Source organism: Netta rufina, assembly GCF_964035555.1.
Source record: "Netta rufina genome assembly, chromosome: 37".
Classification (NCBI taxonomy): domain Eukaryota; kingdom Metazoa; phylum Chordata; class Aves; order Anseriformes; family Anatidae; genus Netta; species Netta rufina.
Genome location: NC_140161.1, coordinates 226,469 through 246,325, shown reverse-complemented (window position 1 = coordinate 246,325; position 19,857 = coordinate 226,469). Strand labels below are relative to the sequence as shown.

The 19,857-nt window shown below is 55.3% G+C and overlaps 1 gene segment (V, D, J or C); it reads right to left on the bottom strand.

The window, feature by feature from the left end:
- Positions 1-4,933: 4,933 nt before the first annotated feature.
- Positions 4,934-19,857, bottom strand: part of LOC311220690 (Ig mu chain C region-like) — a 47,604-nt gene continuing 32,680 nt past the window's right edge. Inside the window, exons 2-5 of the C gene segment in view lie at positions 11,293-11,577; positions 8,763-9,098; positions 6,675-7,004; positions 4,934-5,390 (exon numbers count right to left, since the gene is read on the bottom strand).

Sequence of the window (19,857 nt, the reverse complement as noted above, 5' to 3'; positions counted from 1 at the left end):
TCCAAATTGAGCTGAAATTGTTATTTTGGGTCCTTTCTGCCCAATTCTGACGTCAGCGGGGCCTCGGCCAATCAGGTGAGAGGAAGGCAGTGCATAGCTTGGCCGCTTGGGGGCGCCCCCGCCCTACAGCTCCTTTTTGGGGCAAAACCCGGCCCTTTGGTTGTTTTCCACCTGGGTGGTGCCAAGGGTTTTAATTTGGGGCCGCGAATCGAAACTTTTGGGGCCAGCGGCTCGCTTGTTTGCACAAAAGCAGCCAGGCGAAACAAGGCGGAAAAGGGCTTTTTGCATAAAAAGCTAAAAGTGGTGGTTTTCGGTGGCGGGGGAGGTGTTCTGGGGAAAAAAAGAGGGCAAACAGGGCATTTTGCATCCACCAAGAAATTGGGTTTCAAGCTAGTTTGTATTTTTAATTCCTATAAATGTGATTAAAAATGAAGAATATGGTGGGATTTGCCAAAAAATATATAGTTTTTACCATAAAATGCTTTTATTTGGCTACAAGATATATTTTTTTTTTCCATAAAATGCCCTTTTTGTCATAAAATTACCTTTTTTCCATATCTGGATTCTTTTGCCCTAAAATCTTCATTTGTTATGCCATAAAATAGTATTTTTTTTCCATAAAAATGACTTATTTTGGGGGAAAAATGACTATTTTGCTGTAAAATGGCATTTTTTTAATCATAGAATTGTGGGGTTTGTCTTTTTTTTAATCATTTTTTCCCATAAAATATTTTTCCATATAACATTTTTTTTTTTTTTTGCTATAAAATGTTTCTATATTTTTGCCATTAAAAAAAAAAGTTTATTTGCCATAAATTGGTGTTTTTCACCATAAAACATTTCACGTTACCATAAAATTACTAAATTAATTTTCTTCTATAAGAAGTACTTTTTGGACATAAAATGCATTTTTTTTTATTCCCCTAAAAACGTGCGTTTCTGCAGCCTGAGGTGAAAGGGAAGATTCCGGGGATAAAATGCAAGAAAATACCCAAAGTTTTGGGGTAAATGAGGAAAAAAAAAAAAGCGATTTTTTAAAAATTTAGCCAGATCTTTGGCAACTGGTGGAAAACGGTGAAAAATGAGGAGAAAAGAGAGAGATTTTTAGGTCAGATTCGGCAAAAACCCATTGAGGCGGTCGTGCAGACGCGGTGGGGGTTGGATTTGGGCGGTTTGCACCAAATTTGGAGATTTTAGGGGGAAAAGAACCAAACAGGTGGTGCTATGGGTAGACCTGGCAGCCGGATTTTTTTCTATGGGTAGACCTGGCAGCCGGATTTTTTCTATGGGTAGACCTGGCGGCCGGTTTGTTATGGGGCGATCCCTGGCCTATAGGGGACTCCTGCCCCATAGCGACCCCCTGCCCCATAGAGACCTCCTGCCCCATAGGCGACCCCTGCCCCATAGCTTCCCCCCCTGCCCCACGGCCCTTTGTGCCCTATATTTTGCCCCATTGCACCCCACAGTGCCCCATAGCGCCCCACAGCACCCCATAGTGCCCCATTATACCCCTTTATGCCCCACTGTGCCCCATACTGTGCCCCACTGCGCCCCATAGCGCTCCATAGTGCCCTATAGTACTCCTCTGCACCCCATAGTGCCCCACTGCACCCCACAGCGCCCCATAGCACCCCATAGTGCCCCATTACACCCCACTGTGCCCCATAGAGTCCCACTGCACCTCTTTGTGCCCCATATTGTGCCCCACAGCACCCCATAGTACCCCATTGCACCCCTTTAAACCCCACTGTGCCCCATAGCACCCCATAGTGCCCCACAGAACCCTACAGCACCCCATTGTTCTCTATAGCACCCCATAGTGCCCTATAGCACCCCACAGCACCCCATTGTGCCCTATAGCACCCTTCTGCACCCCATAGTGCCCCACTGCATCCCATAGTGCCCTATAGTGCCCCATAGTGCCCTATAGCACCCCACAGCTCCCCACAGCACCCCACAGCACCCCACATCACCCCATAGCACCCCTTTGCGCCCCACTTGGCCCCACTGCACCCCATAGTGCCCCTTTGTGCCCTATAGCACTCCTCTGCACCCCATAGCACCCCACAGCACCCCATAGCATCCCATAGTGCCCTATAGCGCCTCATAGAGCCCTATAGTGCCCCACATCACCCCACAGCACCCCATAGCACCCTACAGCGCCCCACATCACCCCACATCACCCCACATCACCCCACATCCCCCCCCTCACCCCACCCCAATCACGAGTCGCGGATCCGTCCCCTCGCCCGTCCTCCCCCGCCGCCTTGTTTGTTTTTATTCGCCGTTTTTGGGGCCAAAAGCGGCCGTTTCGGGGCCGCTCACGCCGCCTCCTTCAGGACGTTGCGGTAGGGGCCGCCGGCGCTCTTCAGCTGCAGGACGGTGGAGAAGAGCCACTTGACCTGGAGGGGACACAAGATGGCCGCCGGGGGTTAGGGGCCACGGCCGCCCCATAGCGGCCGCCCCATAGCGGCTGTGGGAGGCGGGGGGGGGACGTGGTTACGGAAGCCCACCTTGAAGAAGGTGACGGTGGCGCTGTAGCAGACGCTGAGGAGGAAGAGGGTGATGAAGACGGCGATGGTGGCCCAGAGGCCGTCCAGTTCTTGGTCGCCGGCGTCCGGGCAGAGGGCGGTGGAGATGTCCAGTTCTGGGGGGGGGGGAGAAGGAGAAGACGCGGTGGAGGGGGTGGGATCACCGGGTTCTCGGGTCCCACCGCCTCCCCGGGGGGCTCGCGGGGTTGGGTTCGGGGTTGGGGTGGGGTGGGTGGCCAATCAGATGACTTCTTGTCCATCCAAGCATCATCTCCTCATCCAACCATCTTCTCATCCATCTTCTCGTCCAATCAACCATCATCTTGTCCAATCAGCCATCTTCTCATCCAATCATCTCCTCATCCAACCATCTTTTCATCCATCTTCTCATCCAATCAACCATCTTCTCGTCCAATCAGCCATCTTCTTGTCCATCCAACCAACATCTTCTCATCCAATCAACCATCATCTCATCCAATCAACCATCATCTCGTCCAATCATCCATCTCCTCATCCAATCATTCATCTTCTCGTCCAATCATCCATCTTCTCATCCATCCAACCACCATCTTCTCATCCAGTCAGCCATCTTCTCATCCAATCAGCCATCATCTCATCCAATCAGCCATCATCTCGTCCAATCAGCCATCTCCTCATCCAATCAGCCATCTTCTCATCCATCCAATCATCTTCTCATCCAATCATCCATCTTCTCATCCAACCATCTTCTCATCCATCTTCTCGTCCAATCAGCCATCATCTCATCCAATCAACCATCTTCTCATCCATCCAATCAACCATCTCCTCATCCAATCATCCATCTTCTCATCCAATCAGCCATCTTCTCATCCAATCAGCCATCTTCTCATCCAATCAACCATCTCCTCATCCATCCACCCATCATCTCCTCATCCAACCACCCAGATTGTCCAAATCACCTCCAGAACCTCTCCATCCGTCACCTTCTCACCCGTCCATCCACCACAGGCTCCACCCAACCCAACCACCAGTCCACCAACCCTTCCGGCATCTCCACCGACATCCAAAAATCCATCCGACCAACCGTCCGTCCGTCCATCCCACCCGATTGTCCGTCTGTCCTCCTCAAGACCTTCCACCCATCATCTCCTCATCCATCCACCATCTTCTCATCCATCCATCGTCTCCTCTTCCACCCATCATCTCCTCATCCATCCATCCAACCATTCCCAGATGTCCCCAAACACCTCCAGAACATCTCCACCCATCCATCCGTCCAACCACCTGACCATCCAACCGACCAATCACTCCGATCTAATCTGTCCAATGAGAAGACGATGGGCGGACGAGAAGATGGACGAGAAGAAGAAGATGGGTGAGAAGATGGACGCCCCACCTCAACCACCCAACGATCATTTTTGGTGTCTCTCTCCAACCACCTATCCATCAAGTCTGGCGTCCATCCATCCAATCATCAAGGCTGGTGTCTCTCCATCCATCCAACCATCTTCTCATCCACCCAACCACCCATCCAACCATCTAGCCATCCATCTTCTCATCCATCCATCAAGTTTGGTGTCTCTCCATCCATCCAACCATCTTTTCATCCAACCAACCACCCAACCATCCATCCATCTTCTCATCCATCCAACCATCCATCTTCTCCTCCATCTTCTCATCCATCCAACCATCAAGTTTGGTGTCTATCCATCCATCCAACCAACCAACCACCCATCTTCTCATCCAACCATTCATCTTCTCCTCCATCCACCCATCCAACCACCCATCTTCTCATCCAACCATCTTCTCCTCCATCTTCTCCTCCAACCATCCATCTTCTCATCCATCCATCAAGCCTGGTGTCTCTCCATCCAACCAATCATCTTCTCCTCCATCTTTTCATCCATCCAACCATCCATCCAACCATCCAACCATCTTCTCCTCCATCCATTCATCCAACCATCCATCCATCTTCTCCTCCAACCATCCAACCAACCAACCAACCATCAAGCCTGGTGTCTCTCCGTCCAACCACCCATCTTCTCATCCAACCACCTTCTCCTCCAACCATCCATCTTCTCATCCATCCATCCACCCATCCAACCATCTTCTCCTCCATCTTCTCATCCATCCACCCATCCAACCATCTTCTCCTCCATCTTCTCATCCATCCAACCATCCAACCATCTTCTCCTCCAACCATTCATCCAACCAACCAACCATCAAGCCTGGCGTCTCTCCATCCAACCAATCATCTTCTCCTCCAACCATCCATCCTCTCATCCATCCAACCATCTTCTCCTCCATCTTCTCCTCCATCCATCCGTCCATCCATCCACCACCTCATCCTCCACCCCAACCCCTTCCCCAGCGTCCCCCGCTTGGAGGACCCCCAAAGACACCACTCCTTGGAGACCAGGCGGTGCGAGACGAGGCCGGTCGGCTTTATTAGAAGACCAGGAGAACTTGGGGCCACAGAAAGTTATTTACAAACAAAAAACAAAAAAAAAGAAGCGGAGGGGGCGGGATTTTGGGGCCGAAAACCCTATTTACCGGGGGTCTTCTGGAGAGGACGTTGGGTGAACCTCATGGGCAACCCTTCGTGGACCACCATGCAGGCGTAGGACACGCCGCCCTGCCAGCTGGCCTTGGGGACGGTCATCTTGCTGTAGAGGAAGAAGGTCCCGTCCCCGTTGGGCTCCTTGAGGGGTGGGGTGGTGGCGAATTCGGTGGCCGGGACGCTGTTGTGGTTCCTCAACCACTGGACCTCCACGTGCTCGGGCTGGAAGCCCCTCACCAGGCAGGTGAGGGTGACCTCGGGCAGGGAGAGCTCCTCGGCGTGGGGTGGGAAGGTGAAGATGTAGGGGGCGGTGACCTTGCCTGGAAAGGAGGTCGGGGTTAAGCGAAATCGGGGGGTTGGGGGGTGGTTTTTGGGGGGCGGGGTTGGCGGTGGGGCGGGAAATGAGGTGGTGGGAGGCCAAATTATGTGGAGAAACGTCAAATTACGTGGAGAAACGCCAAATTACGTGGTGGGACACCAAATTATGTGGTGGGACACCAACCTAGGTGGTGGGACACCAAATTATGTGGTGGGACCCCAAATTACGTGGTGGTGGGACTCCATTCCACATGGTAGGACTCCAACCCCACGTGGTGGGACCCCAAATTACGTGGTGGGACACCAAACTATGTGGAGAAATGCCAAATTACGTGGTGGGACCCCAAATTACGTGGTGGGACACCAAACTACGTGGTGGGGCACCTAATTATGTGGTGGGACACCAAATTGAGTGGAGAAACGCCAAATTACGTGGTGAGACATCAAATTACGTGGTGGGACACCAAATTATGTGGAGAAACGTCAAATTATGTGGTGGGACACCAAATTATGTGGTGGGACCCCAAATTACGTGGTGGTGGGACTCCATTCCACATGGTAGGACTCCAACCCCACGTGGTGGGACCCCAAATTACGTGGTGGGACACCAAACTACGTGGTGGGGCACCTAATTATGTGGTGGGACACCAAATTGAGTGGAGAAACGCCAAATTACGTGGTGAGACATCAAATTACGTGGTGGGACACCAAATTATGTGGTGGGACACCAACCTAGGTGGTGGGACACCAAATTATGTGGTGGGACCCCAAATTACGTGGTGGTGGGACTCCATTCCACATGGTAGGACTCCAACCCCACGTGGTGGGACCCCAAACTAGGTGGTGGGACACCAAATTACGTGGTGGGACACCAAATTATGTGGAGAAACGCCAAATTACGTGGTGAGACATCAAATTATGTGGTGGGACCCCAAATTACGTGGAGAAATGCCAAATTATGTGGTGGGACGTCAACCTAGGTGGTGGGACCCCAACCTACGTGGTGGTGGGACTCCATTCCACATGGTAGGACTCCAACCCCACGTGGTGGGACCCCAAACTAGGTGGTGGGACCCCAAATTACGTGGTGGGACCCCAAACTATGTGGAGGAACACCTAACTATGTGGTGGGACACCAAATTGAGTGGAGAAACGCCAAATTACGTGGTGGGACCCCAAATTACGTGGTGGGACCCCAAATTACGTAGCGGGACCCCAACCCTACGTGGCGGGACCCCAACCCTACGTGGCGGGACCCCCACCCCCACGTGGCGATGGCCACCGACCTGCGTGCTTGGCGATGCTCTTGCTGAGGGGCTCGGGGAGGTCCTCGTGCTGCACGGTGCAGGTGAAGCGCTCGCCGGCCAGCCAGTCCTGGGTGGAGATGGCCAGCGAGCTGCTGGCCGTGTAGGTGCCGTTGAAGTGCTCGTTGAGGTCCATGGGGTCGGGCCGGAGGGCGCCGCTCTTCTCGCGGGTCCAGGAGATGCTCAAGCTGGCGTCGCTGGGCAGGTTGACCACCAGGCAGTGGACCTTGGCGTCCTGGCGGATGTAGAGGCTACCGGGGCTGGGTGGGACCACGAAGATCTGGATGGGGCTGCAGCTCTGGGCGCCGGAGCCTGCGGGGCGGGAGGAGGGCGCTGGAGGTGGCCGCCACCGCCCCCCGGGGGCTGGTGGCCGCGTTGGGGGTCGGGGTGGGGTGGGGTGGGGTGGGAAGGCGGCGAGGAGAAGCGTGGTCGGGCGAGCTGTTGAGGTGGTGGGCTTGGGACCTTCTAGAATGGGCCATCACACCGCAGTCCTACAAGATTCTAGATGTTCTGGAAGGTTCCACAAGCTTCTAGAGGTTCTAGAAGGTCCTACGGCCTTCTAGATGTTCTAGAAGGTCCTACAGCCTTCTAGGTGATCCATCACACCACGGTCTTACAACCTTCTACACCTGGTAGGACCCGTCATGGACATGGAACCTTCCAGAATGATCCATCACACCATGGTTCTACAACCTTCTAGACCTTCTAGCACTCCATGGTCTCAGAACCTTCTAGAATGGTCCATCACACCGCGGTCCTACAACCTTCTAGATGTTCTAGAAGGTCCTACAGCCTTCTAGGTGATCCATCAAGCCATGGTTCTACAACCTTGTAGATCTTCTAGCCCTCCATGGTCTCAGAACCTTCTAGAATGGTCCATCACACCACGGTCCTACAACCTTCTAGACCTTCTAGCCCACCATGGTCTCGGAACCTTCTAGAATGGTCCATCAAACCATGGTCCTACAACCTTCTAGACCTTCTAGCACTCCATGGTCTTGGGACCTTCTAGAATGATCCATCACACCACGGTCCTACAACCTTCTAGGCTGGTAGGACCCATCAAGGTCACGGAACCTTCTAGACCTGGTAGGACCCGTCACGGTCACGGAACCTTCTAGACCTGGTAGGACCCGTCACGGTCATGGAACCTTCTAGACCTGGTAGGACCCGTCACGGTCACGGAACCTTCTAGACCTGGTAGGACCCATCAAGGTCATCCAACCTTCTGAGCTGGTGCCACACACCGCAGCCACGTGATTCTGATTCTTTTTATTTTTGTTGCTTTTCACCAAAATCTCCATTTTTTTGTTGTTTTTTGTTTTTCCCACCGGTCCTCGGGGTCCGGAGAGGTCCCAGGGCGACGGGCAGGTTGTCCACCCCCCCCCCAAATTTTTGGAGGGGGGGGGGGTTCTCCGGGTCGGTGGTCATGGTCAGCGGGGGGGTCAGGAGGACAACAAAGGTGGTCAGAACTCCGGGGGGGAAGAGGTCGAGATGGTCTCCGGTTCCTAGGCTGGAGGAACCCGTCATGGTCATGGAACCTTCTAGACTGGTAGGACCCGTCATGGTCACGGAACCTTCTAGGCTGGTGGAAGCCAACCAGGACCTGGAACCTTCTACCCCTGGTCGAACCCAACCAGGACCTGGAACCTTCTAGACCTGGAGGAACCCATCCTGGTGGTCCAACCTGACCCGGCATGGTCATGGAACCTTCTAGACTGGTAGAAGCCATCATGGTCGTCATCATCCTCCACTACTAAGACCTACTATGGTCACGAAACCTTCTCCTACGCTGGTAGAACCCGACCAGGTTCTGGAACCTTCTACCCCTGGTAGAACCCATCATGGTCATGGAACCTTCTAGACCTGGTAGATCCCGTCATGGTCATGGAACCTTCTAGACCTGGTAGAACCCAACCAGGACCTGGAACCTTCTACTCCTGGTAGAACCCGTCATGGTCACGGAACCTTCTAGGCTGGTGGAACCCAACCAGGACCTGGAACCTTCTCCCAAGTGGAACCCCCCCGAGATCCCACCCCCACCCCCACCCTCACCCTCCTCCTCCTCACCTGGGCAGAAGCGGCCGTGCCCCTGCGCCGTGACGCCGGTGGCGGGGTGCTTGACCTGGCAGGTGAAGGCCTTGCCCGCCTTCCAGTCTTCTCGCGACACGTTGGTCTGGCTGGTGGCCACGTAGGTTTTGGAGCCGGCCTCGCGCCGCGCCGGGGTCATGGTGGTCACCAGTTGGCCCGGCAAGCCGTCCACCAGCCACTCCACCTCCACGGGGGGCGGCGAGAAGCCGGTGATGATGCAGAGGAGCTCCACGGAGTCGTCGCCCGAGGTGGTGCAGACGGAGCTGTGGAGGACCTGGACCTCGGGGGGCGTGGGGGGCGGGAACACGACGCAAACTGGGGGGGGGGGGGAGAGGGGAGATTGGAGGTGTTATGGGGTCTGGAGGTGGTCTTCGGAAGATCTGGGGGTCTTCTGGAGGGCCCGCCCCATTGGGTGGGTTGTAGGGTGAGGTGGGGACGAAATATGGGCCAAGGAACCTCCAATCTTGGAGGTTTTATGGGGTCTGGAGGGGATTTTGGGGGGTTTTGGGGGTCTTCTGGAGGTCCCGTCCAACTGAGGGTCTTGTGGGGTGTGGTGGGGACGTAATATGGGCCAAGGAACTCAAATCTTGGGGGTTTTATGGGGTCTGGAGGTGGTCCTATGAAGATCTTGGGGTCTTCTGGAGGTCCCGTCCAACTAAGGGTCTTGTAGGGTGTGGTGGGGACGAAATATGGGCCAAGGAACCTCAAATCTTGGAGGTTTTATGGGGTTTTGGGGATCTTCTGGAGGTCCCGTCCATGGGGTGGGTTGTAGGGTGTGGTGGGGACGCAATATGGGCCAAGGAACCTCAAAACTTGGAGGTTTTATGGGGTCTGGAGGGGGTTTTGGGGGGTTTTGGGGGTCTTCTGGAGGGCCCGTCCAACTGAGGGTCTTGTGGGGTGAGGTGGGGATGTAATATGGGCCAAGGAACTCAAATCTTGGGGGTTTTATGGGGTCTGGAGGGGATTTTGGGGGGTTTTGGGGGTCTTCTGGAGGTCCCGTCCATGGGGTGGGTTGTAGGGTGTGGTGGGGACGTAATATGGGCCAAGGAACCTCCAATCTTGGAGGTTTTATGGGGTCTGGAGGGGGTTTTGGGGGGTTTTGGGGGTCTTCTGGAGGTCCCGTCCAACTGAGGGACTTGTGGGGTGTGGTGGGGACGAAATATGTGCCAAGGAACTCAAATCTTGGGGGTTTTATGGGGTCTGGAGGGGGTTTTGGGGGGTTTTGGGGGTCTTCTGGAGGTCCCGCCCCATGGGGTGACTTATGGGGTGAGGTGGGGCCCCGGTGGGGCCCTGGAGACTCCTCGGCCAATGGTAGGGGAAGGGGCGGTCCCCGAACGGTCCAATGAAATCCCAGGCCCTCCCACCCCAACCGCACCAATCGCGGGGTGACAGGAGGTCTCCGCGTGGTCCAATGGGGGCAGGGGGGAGGTCCCGTCCCACCCCACGAGCTATGGGGTGAGGGGAGGTGCTTCGGGGACCTCCCACCCCATTGGGCGACTTATGGGGTCGGGTGGGGACCTGGAGGTGGTTATGGGGTCTTGGGGACCTCCCACCCCATTGGACGACTTATGGGGTCTGGTGGGGACCTGAAGGTGGTTATGGGGTCTTGGGGACCTCCCACCCCATATAACCACTTATGGGGCCTGGTGGGACCTGAAGGTAGTTATGGGGTCTGTAGGAACCTACAGATGTTCTCGAGAACCTCCAACCCTATTAGACGACTTATGGGGTCTGGTGGGAACCTGAAGGTAGTTATGGGGTCTTGGGGACCTCCCACCCCATATAACCACTTATGGGGCCTATTGGGACCTGAAGGTAGTTATGGGGCTTGGTGGAACCTCCAGATACCCAACAGATCTTGAGAACCTTTTACCCTATTAGACGACTTATGGGGTCTGGTGGGAACCTGAAGGTAGTTATGGGGTCTTGGGGACCTCCCACCCCATATAACCACTTATGGGGCCTGGTGGGACCTGAGGGTAGTTATGGGGTCTGTAGGAACCTACAGATGTTCTTGAGGACCTCCTGCCCTATTAGACGACTTATGGGGTCTGGTGGGAACCTGAAGGTAGTCATGGGGTCTTGGGGACCTCCCACCCCATATAACCACTTATGGGGCCTATTGGGACCTGAAGGTAGTTATGGGGCTTGGTGGAACCTCCAGACACCCAACAGATCTTGAGAACCTTTTACCCTATTAGACGACTTATGGGGTCTGGTGGGAACCTGAAGGTAGTTATGGGGTCTTGGGGACCTCCCACCCTATTGGACGAGTTATGGGGCCTGGTGGGACCTGAAGGTGGTTATGGGGTCTGTAGGAACCTACAGATGTTCTCAAGAACCTCCTACCCTATTAGATAAACTATGGGGCCTGGTGAGAACCCGAAGGTAGTTATGGGTTCTCTAGGACCTCCCACCCCACATAACCCCATATCCCTCCCCAAAACCCCCTTAACACCCCAAAACCCCCCCAAAACCCCCCCCAATTTCGGTCCATCACCTCCCATACCTTCCACCGCCTTGCTCAGGGTGCTCCTGGTGGCCGAGTGCTTGACGCTGCAGGTGAAGGAGTCCCCGGAGGACGCGTGGGGCGGGTGCAGGAAGCTGGCGATCCTATGGGGCCCGACGCCGTGGGTCTCGGGGACGGTGACGGAGGTGGCCCCGGTGGCCCCGGGCCAGGAGAAGGTGACGGGACCGGGGACGTAGCCGGTGGCCAAGCAGCCCAGGACCGGGCGCTGCTGGGTGGAGCCGCAGCAGGAGGAGATGGGGAAGACGGAAGGCGCCGTGGGGCTGCCTGTGGGGCGGGGAGAGGGTGTGGGGTGAGGTGTGGGGCAGAGGGAGAGTGTGGGGTGATGTGGGGTGAGGAGGTTGTGGGGTGATGTGGTGTGATGTGGGGTGATGTGGGGCAGGGTGTGGGGTGAGGTGGGTGTGGGGTGAGGTGTGGGGTGATGTGGGGTGAGGAAGTGGGGATGTAGAGAGCTCCTGCCCCACAGATCTGCCTGCCCCACACGTGTCTCTGCCCCACAACTACCTCCAGACCCACAGATCTCCCTGCCCCACATCTGTCTCTGCCCCACAATTACCTCCAGACCCACAGATCTCCCTGCCCCACGTGTTTCCAGCCCCACAACTGTCTCTGCCCCACAATTACCTCCAGCCCCACAGATCTCTCTGCCCCACATGTGTCTCCAGCCCCTCAGTTGTCTCCGACCCACATATCTCCAGCCCCACAGATCTCCCTGCCCCACAACTACCTCCAGCCCCACAGATCTCCCTGCCCCACATGTATCTCAGCCCCACATGTCTCTGCCCTACATATATTCCTGCCCCACATCTATCTCCAGCCCCACAAGTATTCCTGCCCCACATCTACCTCCAGACCCACAACTACCTCTGCCCCACAACTACCTCCAGACCCACAGATCTTCCTTCTCCACATCCATCTCCAGCCCCACAACTGTCTCTGCCCCACAAGTATTCCTGCCCCACATCTACCTCCAGACCCACAGATATGTCTGCCCCACACCTGTCTCTGCCCCACATGTATCTCCAGACCCACATCTGTCGCACATGTCTCCAGCCCCACAAGTATTCTTGCCCCATATTTACCTCCAGCCCCCCAGATCTCTCTGCCCCACACCTACCTCCAGACCCACAGATCTCCAGCCCCACAACTGCCTCTATCCCACACCTACCTCCAGCCCCACAGATCTCTCTGCCCCACATCTATCTCCAGCCCCACAGCTGTCTTCAGCCCCACAGCTATCCCCCCTGCCCCATAGCGATCTGCCCCACAAGTGGTTCTAAGGACACGGAGAGATCTCCAGCCCCACATCTCCAGCCCCACACCTATCTCCAGCCCCACAGCTCTCCCCTGACCCACAACTAGCTCAGCCCCACAACTAGCTCAGCCCTGCAGCTTTCCCCTGCCCCATAGATCTCCCTGACCCACAGCTAGCTCTGCCCTACAACTAGCTCAGACCCACAGCTCCCCTGCCCTATAGCTTTCCCTGCCCCACAGCTAGCTCAGACCCACAGCTCTCCCTGCCCCATAGCTAGCTCTGCCCCACAGCTGGCTCAGCCCCACAGCTCTCCCTAGCAAACAGCTATCCCTGCCCCACAACTAGCTCTGCCCCATAGCTCTCTCCTGACCCACAGCTTTCCCTGCCCCACAGCTAGCTCAGACCCACAGCTCTCCCTGACCCACAGCTGGCTCTGCCCCACAGCTAGCCTCCTGCCCCATAGCTCTCTCCTGACCCACAGCTAGCTCTGCCCCACAGCTCTGCCTGACCCACAGCTATCCCTGCCCTACAGCTAGCTCAGACCCACAGCTCTCTCCTGCCCCATAGCTCTCCCTGCCCCACAGCTCTCCATAGCTAGCTCTGACCCACAGCTAGCTCTGCCCCACAGCTCTCCCTGACCCACAGCTAGCTCCTGCCCCACAGCTTTCCCTGCCCCACAGCTCTCCCTAGCAAAGAGCTACCCCTGCCCCACAACTAGCTCTGCCCCATAGCTCTCTCCTGACCCACAGCTTTCCCTGCCCCACAGCTAGCTCAGACCCACAGCTCTCCCTGACCCACAGCTGGCTCTGCCCCACAGCTCCCCTGCCCCATAGCTCTCTCCTGACCCACAGCTCTCCCTGCCCCATAGCTAGCTCAGACCCACAGCTCTCCCTGACCCACAGCTAGCTCTGCCCCACAGCTCTCCCTAGCAAAGAGCTACCCCTGCCCCACAACTAGCTCTGCCCCATAGCTCTCTCCTGACCCACAGCTCTCCCCTGCCCTATAGCCAGCTCTGACCCATAGCTAGCTCAGCCCCACAGCTCTCTCCTGCCCCACAGCTGGCTCCTGCCCCACAGCTCTCCCTAGCAAACAGCTACCACTGCCCCACAACTAGCTCTGCCCCATAGCTCTCTCCTGACCCACAGCTCTCCCTGCCCCATAGCTAGCTCAGACCCACAGCTCTCCCTGACCCACAGCTAGCTCAGCCCCCCAGCTCTCCCTAGCAAAGAGCTACCCCTGCCCCACAACTAGCTCTGCCCCACAGCTCTCTCCTGCCCCATAGCTCTCCCTGCCCTACAGCTAGCTCTGCCCCACAGCTCCCCTGCCCCACAGCTCTCCATAGCTAGCTCTGACCCACAGCTAGCTCAGCCCCATAGCTCTAGCCTGCCCCATAGCTCTCCCTGACCCACAGCTAGCTCCTGCCCCACAGCTTTCCCTGCCCCACAGCTTTCCCTAGCAAACAGCTACCCCTGCCCCACAACTAGCTCTGCCCCACAGCTCCCCATAGCTCTCTCTGCCCCACAGCTTTCCCTAGCAAACAGCTACCCCTGCCCCACAGCTGGCTCAGCCCCACAGCTCTCCCTGCCCCACAGCTCTCCCCTGCCCCACAGCTCTCCATAGCTACCCCTGCCCCACAGCTCTCCTGCCCCACAGCTAGCTCTGCCCCACAGCTCTCTCCTGCCCTACAACTAGCTCAGCCCTGCAGCTGGCTCTGCCCCATAGCTCTCCCCTGCCCCATAGGTCTCCCTGCCCCACAGCTGGCTCTGCCCCATAGCTAGCTTTGCCCCACAGCTCTCCCTGACCCACAGCTAGCTCTGCCCCACAGCTCCCCTGCCCCATAGCTCTCTCCTGCCCCACAGCTCTCCCTGACCCATAGCTAGCTCTGACCCACAGCTAGCCTCCTGCCCCATAGCTCTCCTGACCCATAGCTAGCTCTGACCCACAGCTCTCCCTGCCCCATAGCTCTCCCCTGCCCCACAACTAGCTTAGCCCCATAGCTCTCTCCTGCCCCACAGCTCTCTCTGCCCCACAGCTTCCCCCTGCCCCATAGCTAGCTCAGCCCCATAGCTCTCTCTGCCCCACAGATTCTCCCTGCCCCACAGATTCCCCCTGCCCCATACCCAGGCTCCCCCATTTCTTGGTCCATGCTGGAGATTTGGGCTCAGTTCTGGAGATTTTGGGTCCGGGGAGGATCCCCTGGGATCGCTCAGGAGTTTTGGGTCCAAAATGGAGATTTTTGGGTCTGTCTCAGAGTCCTTCCAATCCTGCTGGCATTTTGGGGTCCATCCTGGACGTTTTGGGACCGTGATAAGATTTTGGGTCCATAATGGAGATTTTTGGGTCCATAACGGAGATTTTTGGGTCCATAACGGAGATTTTTGGAGCACTTTGATCTTCTCTTGAGATTTTGGGATCAGATGGGAGATTTTGGGGTCCAAAATGGAGATTTTGGGTCCATGATGAAGATCAAGGGTCCGTGACGAAGTTTTTGGGTCCAAAACAGAGATTTTTGGGTCCATGCTGAAGCTTCTTGACACTTGGAGGAGTTTTGGGGTCTATATTGGAGTTTTTGGGTCCATAATGGAGATTTTTGGTCCATCCTGGATTTTTTTGTGTCTTCCACAGATATTTTGGGGTCCGTGCTGGAGATTTTGGGTCCATAATGGAGATTTTTGGGTCTGCGATGGAGGCTTTGCGGTCAAAAATGTAGATTTTGGGTCCACGATGGAGGTTTTGCGGTCAAAAGCAGAGATTTTGGGTCCATGACGGAGGTTTTGGAGCCAAAACCGGAGATTTTGGGTCCATGCTGATGATCTTGAGCCTTGCTGGAATTTTGGGGCAGATATTGAAGTTTTGGGGTCCGTGGCAGAGTTTTGGAGCCCATAATTGAGGTTTTCGAGCCCAGATGCAAATTTTGAGGTCCGTAACGGAGATTTTGGGGTCCGCGTGGGATTTTTGGGTCCTCCTCAAATCCCCTCGACCCGCGCCGCGATTTTGGGGTCAAGAGCGGCGATTTTGGGTCCCGGTTGGCGATTTTGGGCACCGAGCTCTGCCCGGAGCCGAGAGCTGCAAAAAAACCTGCAATAACAGAAATAACCCAAAATTACCCAAAACAACCCCATTGGCTGCTTCCCCCGGGGGTGGAAAAACAAAATCCTATCCGGGCTGATGACGTCATCGCCACCCCCACGCTTTCCCGCATTTGGGTGAATTTCTGCAGAAATTGGCCACCGTGGCAGCAGGGGGGCAGGAGAGGCCCAAAATTGCCGTTTCTGTCCCCGTTTTGGTGCCGTTTGGGGTGTTTTGGCCACCGGGGGTCGCTATGGGATCGCTGTGGGGCGATCAATAACCAATGGGATCGATTATGGGGAGGGGCGGTAACCCGTAGGATCGATAGCCAATGGGAGCGATGAATAATCAATCGATAATCAATCGGGTTATCAATAACCCCTCGCATCGATAACCAATAGGGTCAATAATAGGGTCAATAACCCATAGGATCGATAACCAATAGGGTCAATAACTGATAGGATCAATAATGGGTAGGATCAAAAACCAATAGGATCAATAACCCATAGGATTGACAACCAATAGGGTCAATAATTGGTAGGATCGATAACCAATAGGGTCAATAATGGGTAGGATCAATAACCAATAGGGTCAATAACCCATCAGATCGACGACCAATAGGATCAATAATTGATAGGATCAATAACCAATATGATCAATAACCTATACGGCCCATAGGACCAATAATCAATGGGGTCAATAAATAATAGGGTCAATAACCAATAGGATCAATAACCAATGGTGTCAATAACCAATAGGATCAATAATCAATGGGATCAATATCCAATCAGATCAATATCCAATCGGATCAAGCACTGAAAGGGCCCGTAAAATTAGCTAATTAATCCCCAAATCCAGATGATTCACCCCAAAATCCAAGTCACCCCCAAATCTGGGCAATTTAGCCCAAATCCTTGCCGTTCACCCCGTAATCAAGGTATTTTACCCCAAAATACGGGGTATTCACCCCAAAATCTGGGTAATTCATCCCCAAATCCGGATAATTCACCCCAAATTGGGGCAATTCACCCTGAAATTCAGGTCATTGACCCCCAAATCCAGGAATTTCACCCCAAAATCGAGGTAATTTGCCCCAAATCCATGTAATTCACCCCAAATTCATGTAATTCACCCCAAATCAGAACAAAACCCATGTATTTTACCCCAAATTCATGTAATTCACCCCAAAATCCAGTTTATTCACCCCCAAAACCCATGTCACCCCCAAATCCGCATTATTCACCCCAAAATCGAGGTAATTCACCCCAAATCCATGTAGTTCACCCCAAATCAGAACAAAACCCATGTAATTTACCCCAAATTCAGGCAAATTACCCCAAAATCCAGTTTATTCACCCCCAAACCCATGTCACCCCCAAATCCGCGTTATTCACCCCAAAATCGATGTAATTAACCTGAAATCCAGGAAATTTGCCCCAAACCTGCGTATTTTACCCCAAATCCGGGTACTTTACCCAAAATCGGGGTATTTCACCCCAATTTTTCTCCTCTCTCCCTCCAGGTGGGTGCCGGCGACGGAGACGACGCGTGGTGAGAGGTGGGTGCGGGAGGGTCACCAGGAGGTCACGGTGGCCACCAAGGGGTCAAAGTGGCCACCAAGAGGTCATGGTGGCCACCAAGGGGTCATGGTGGTGGCCACCAGGAGGTCACAGTGGAGGTCACCAAGAGGTCATGGTGGCCACCAAGGGGTCATGGTGGAGGTCACCAAGAGGTCATGGTGGCCACCAAGAGGTCATGGTGGTGGCCACCAAGGGATCATGGTGGTGGCCACCAAGAGGTCACGGTGGCCACCAAGGGGTCATGGTGGAGGTCACCAGGAGGTCATGGTGGTGGCCACCAGGAGGTCATGGTGGAGGTCACAGTGGTGGCCACCAAGGGGTCGTGGTGGTGGCCACTAAACGGAGGTCACAGTGGCCACCAAGGGGTCATGGTGGAGGTCACCAGGAGGTCACGGTGGTGGCCACCAAGAGGTCACGGTGGCTACCAAGGGGTCATGGTGGCCACAAAGGGGTCATGGTGGTGGCCATCAAGGGGTCATGGTGGAGGTCACGGTGGCCACCAGGAGGTCACGGTGGCCACCAGGAGGTCACAGTGGAGGTCACCAAGAGGTCATGGTGGCCACCAAGGGGTCATGGTGGAGGTCACCAAGAAGTCATCGTGGTGGCCACCAAGGGGTCACGGTGGTGGCCACCAAGGGGTCATGGTGGCCACCGAAAGGTCATGATGGTGGCCACTAAAAGGAGGTCATGGTGGCTACCAAGAGGTCATGGTGGAGGTCACCAGGAGGTCACGGTGGCCACCAAGAGGTCATGGTGGCCAACAAGAAGAGCTCATGGTGGCCACCAGGAGGTCATGGTGGTGGCCACCAAGGGGTCATGGTGGTGGCCACCAGGAGGTCATGGTGGCCACCAAGGGGTCATGGTGGAGGTCACCAGGAGGTCATGGTGGCTACCAAGAGGTCATGGTGGAGGTCACCAGGAGGTCACGGTGGTGGCCACTAAGAGGAGGTCATGGTGGCCACCAAGAGGTCATGGTGGAGGTCACCAGGAGGTCACGGTGGCCACCAGGAGGTCATGGTGGAGGTCACCAAGAGGTCATGGTGGCCACCAAGAGGTCAAAGTGGCTATTAAGGGGTCATGGTGGCCACCAAGGGGTCATGGTGGAGGTCACCAGGAGGTCATGGTGGCCACCAAGGGATCATGGTGGAGGTCACCAAGGGGTCATGGTGGCCACCAAGAGGTCATGGTGGAGGTCACCAGGAGGTCATGGTGGCCACCAAGAGGTCATGGTGGCCACAAAGGGGTCATGGTGGAGGTCACCAGGAGGTCACGGTGGCCACCAGGAGGTCACAGTGGAGGTCACCAGGAGGTCACGGTGGCTACCAAGGGGTCATGGTGGAGGTCACCAGGAGGTCACGGTAGTGGCCACCAAGAGGTCATGGTGGCCATCAAGGGGTCATGGTGGAGGTCACCAGGAGGTCACGGTGGCCACCAGGAGGTCATGGTGGCCACCAAGAGGTCATGGTGGAGGTCACCAGGAGGTCATGGTGGCTACCAAGAGGTCATGGTGGAGGTCACCAAGGGGTCATGGTGGCCACCAAGAGGTCATGGTGGAGGTCACCAAGAGGTCACGGTGGTGGCCACCAAGAGGTTATGGTGGCCACCAAGAGGTCACGGTGGTGGCCACGTGGACCTTCCAGCCATGATCACCTAGACGTGGGACGGAAGCCCACCTAGACGGGCTGGAGAAGCCCACCTGGGTTTTTTGGCCATGCCCACCCAAATTTTGTGGCCATACTCCCCTAGACGTCCTACGGAAGCCCACCTAGACGTGCTAGGGAAGCCCACCTAGGGTTTTTGGGCAAGCCCACCCAAATTTTTTGGCCATATTCACCTAAATGAGCTACGGAAGCCCACCTAGACGTGCTATGGTAGCCCACCTAGATGAGCTAGGGAAGCCCACCCAAATTTTGTGGCCATGCTCACCTAGATCTGCTATGGAAGCCCACCTAGACGTGCTAGGGAAGCCCACCTAGGGTTTTTGGCCATGCCCACCCAAATTTTCTGGCCATGCTCACCTAGATGTGCTATGGAAGCCCACCTAGCTTTTCTGGTTATGCTTACCTAGACATGCTAGGGAAGCCCACCCAAATTTTTTGGCCATACTCACCTAGATCTACTAGGAAAGCCCACCTAGACGTGTTATTGAAGCCCACCTAGATGTTCTAGGGAACCCAACCCAAATTTTCTGGCCATACTCACCCAGATGAGCAAGGAAAGACTACCTAGATGAGCTAGGAAAGCCCACCTAGATCTCCTAGGGAAGCCCACCCAAATTTTGTGGCCATGCTCACCTAGATCTGCTAGGAAAGCCCACCTAGACGTGCTAGGGAAGCCCACCTAGGTGTCCTAGGGAAGCCCACCCAAATTTTGTGGCCATACTCCCCTAGACGTGCTATGGAAGCCCACCTAGGTGTGCTATGGAAGCCCACCCAAATTTTTTGGCCATGCTCACCCAGATCTGCTAGGGAAGCCCACCTAGACGTGCTATGGAAGCCCACCTAGCTTTTATGGCCATGCTTACCTAGACATGCTAGGGAAGCCCACCTAGACGTTTTCTGGCCATACTCACCTAGACGTGCTATGGAAGCCCACCTAGACTTGCCATGGAAGCCCACCCAAATTTTTTGGCCATACTCCCCT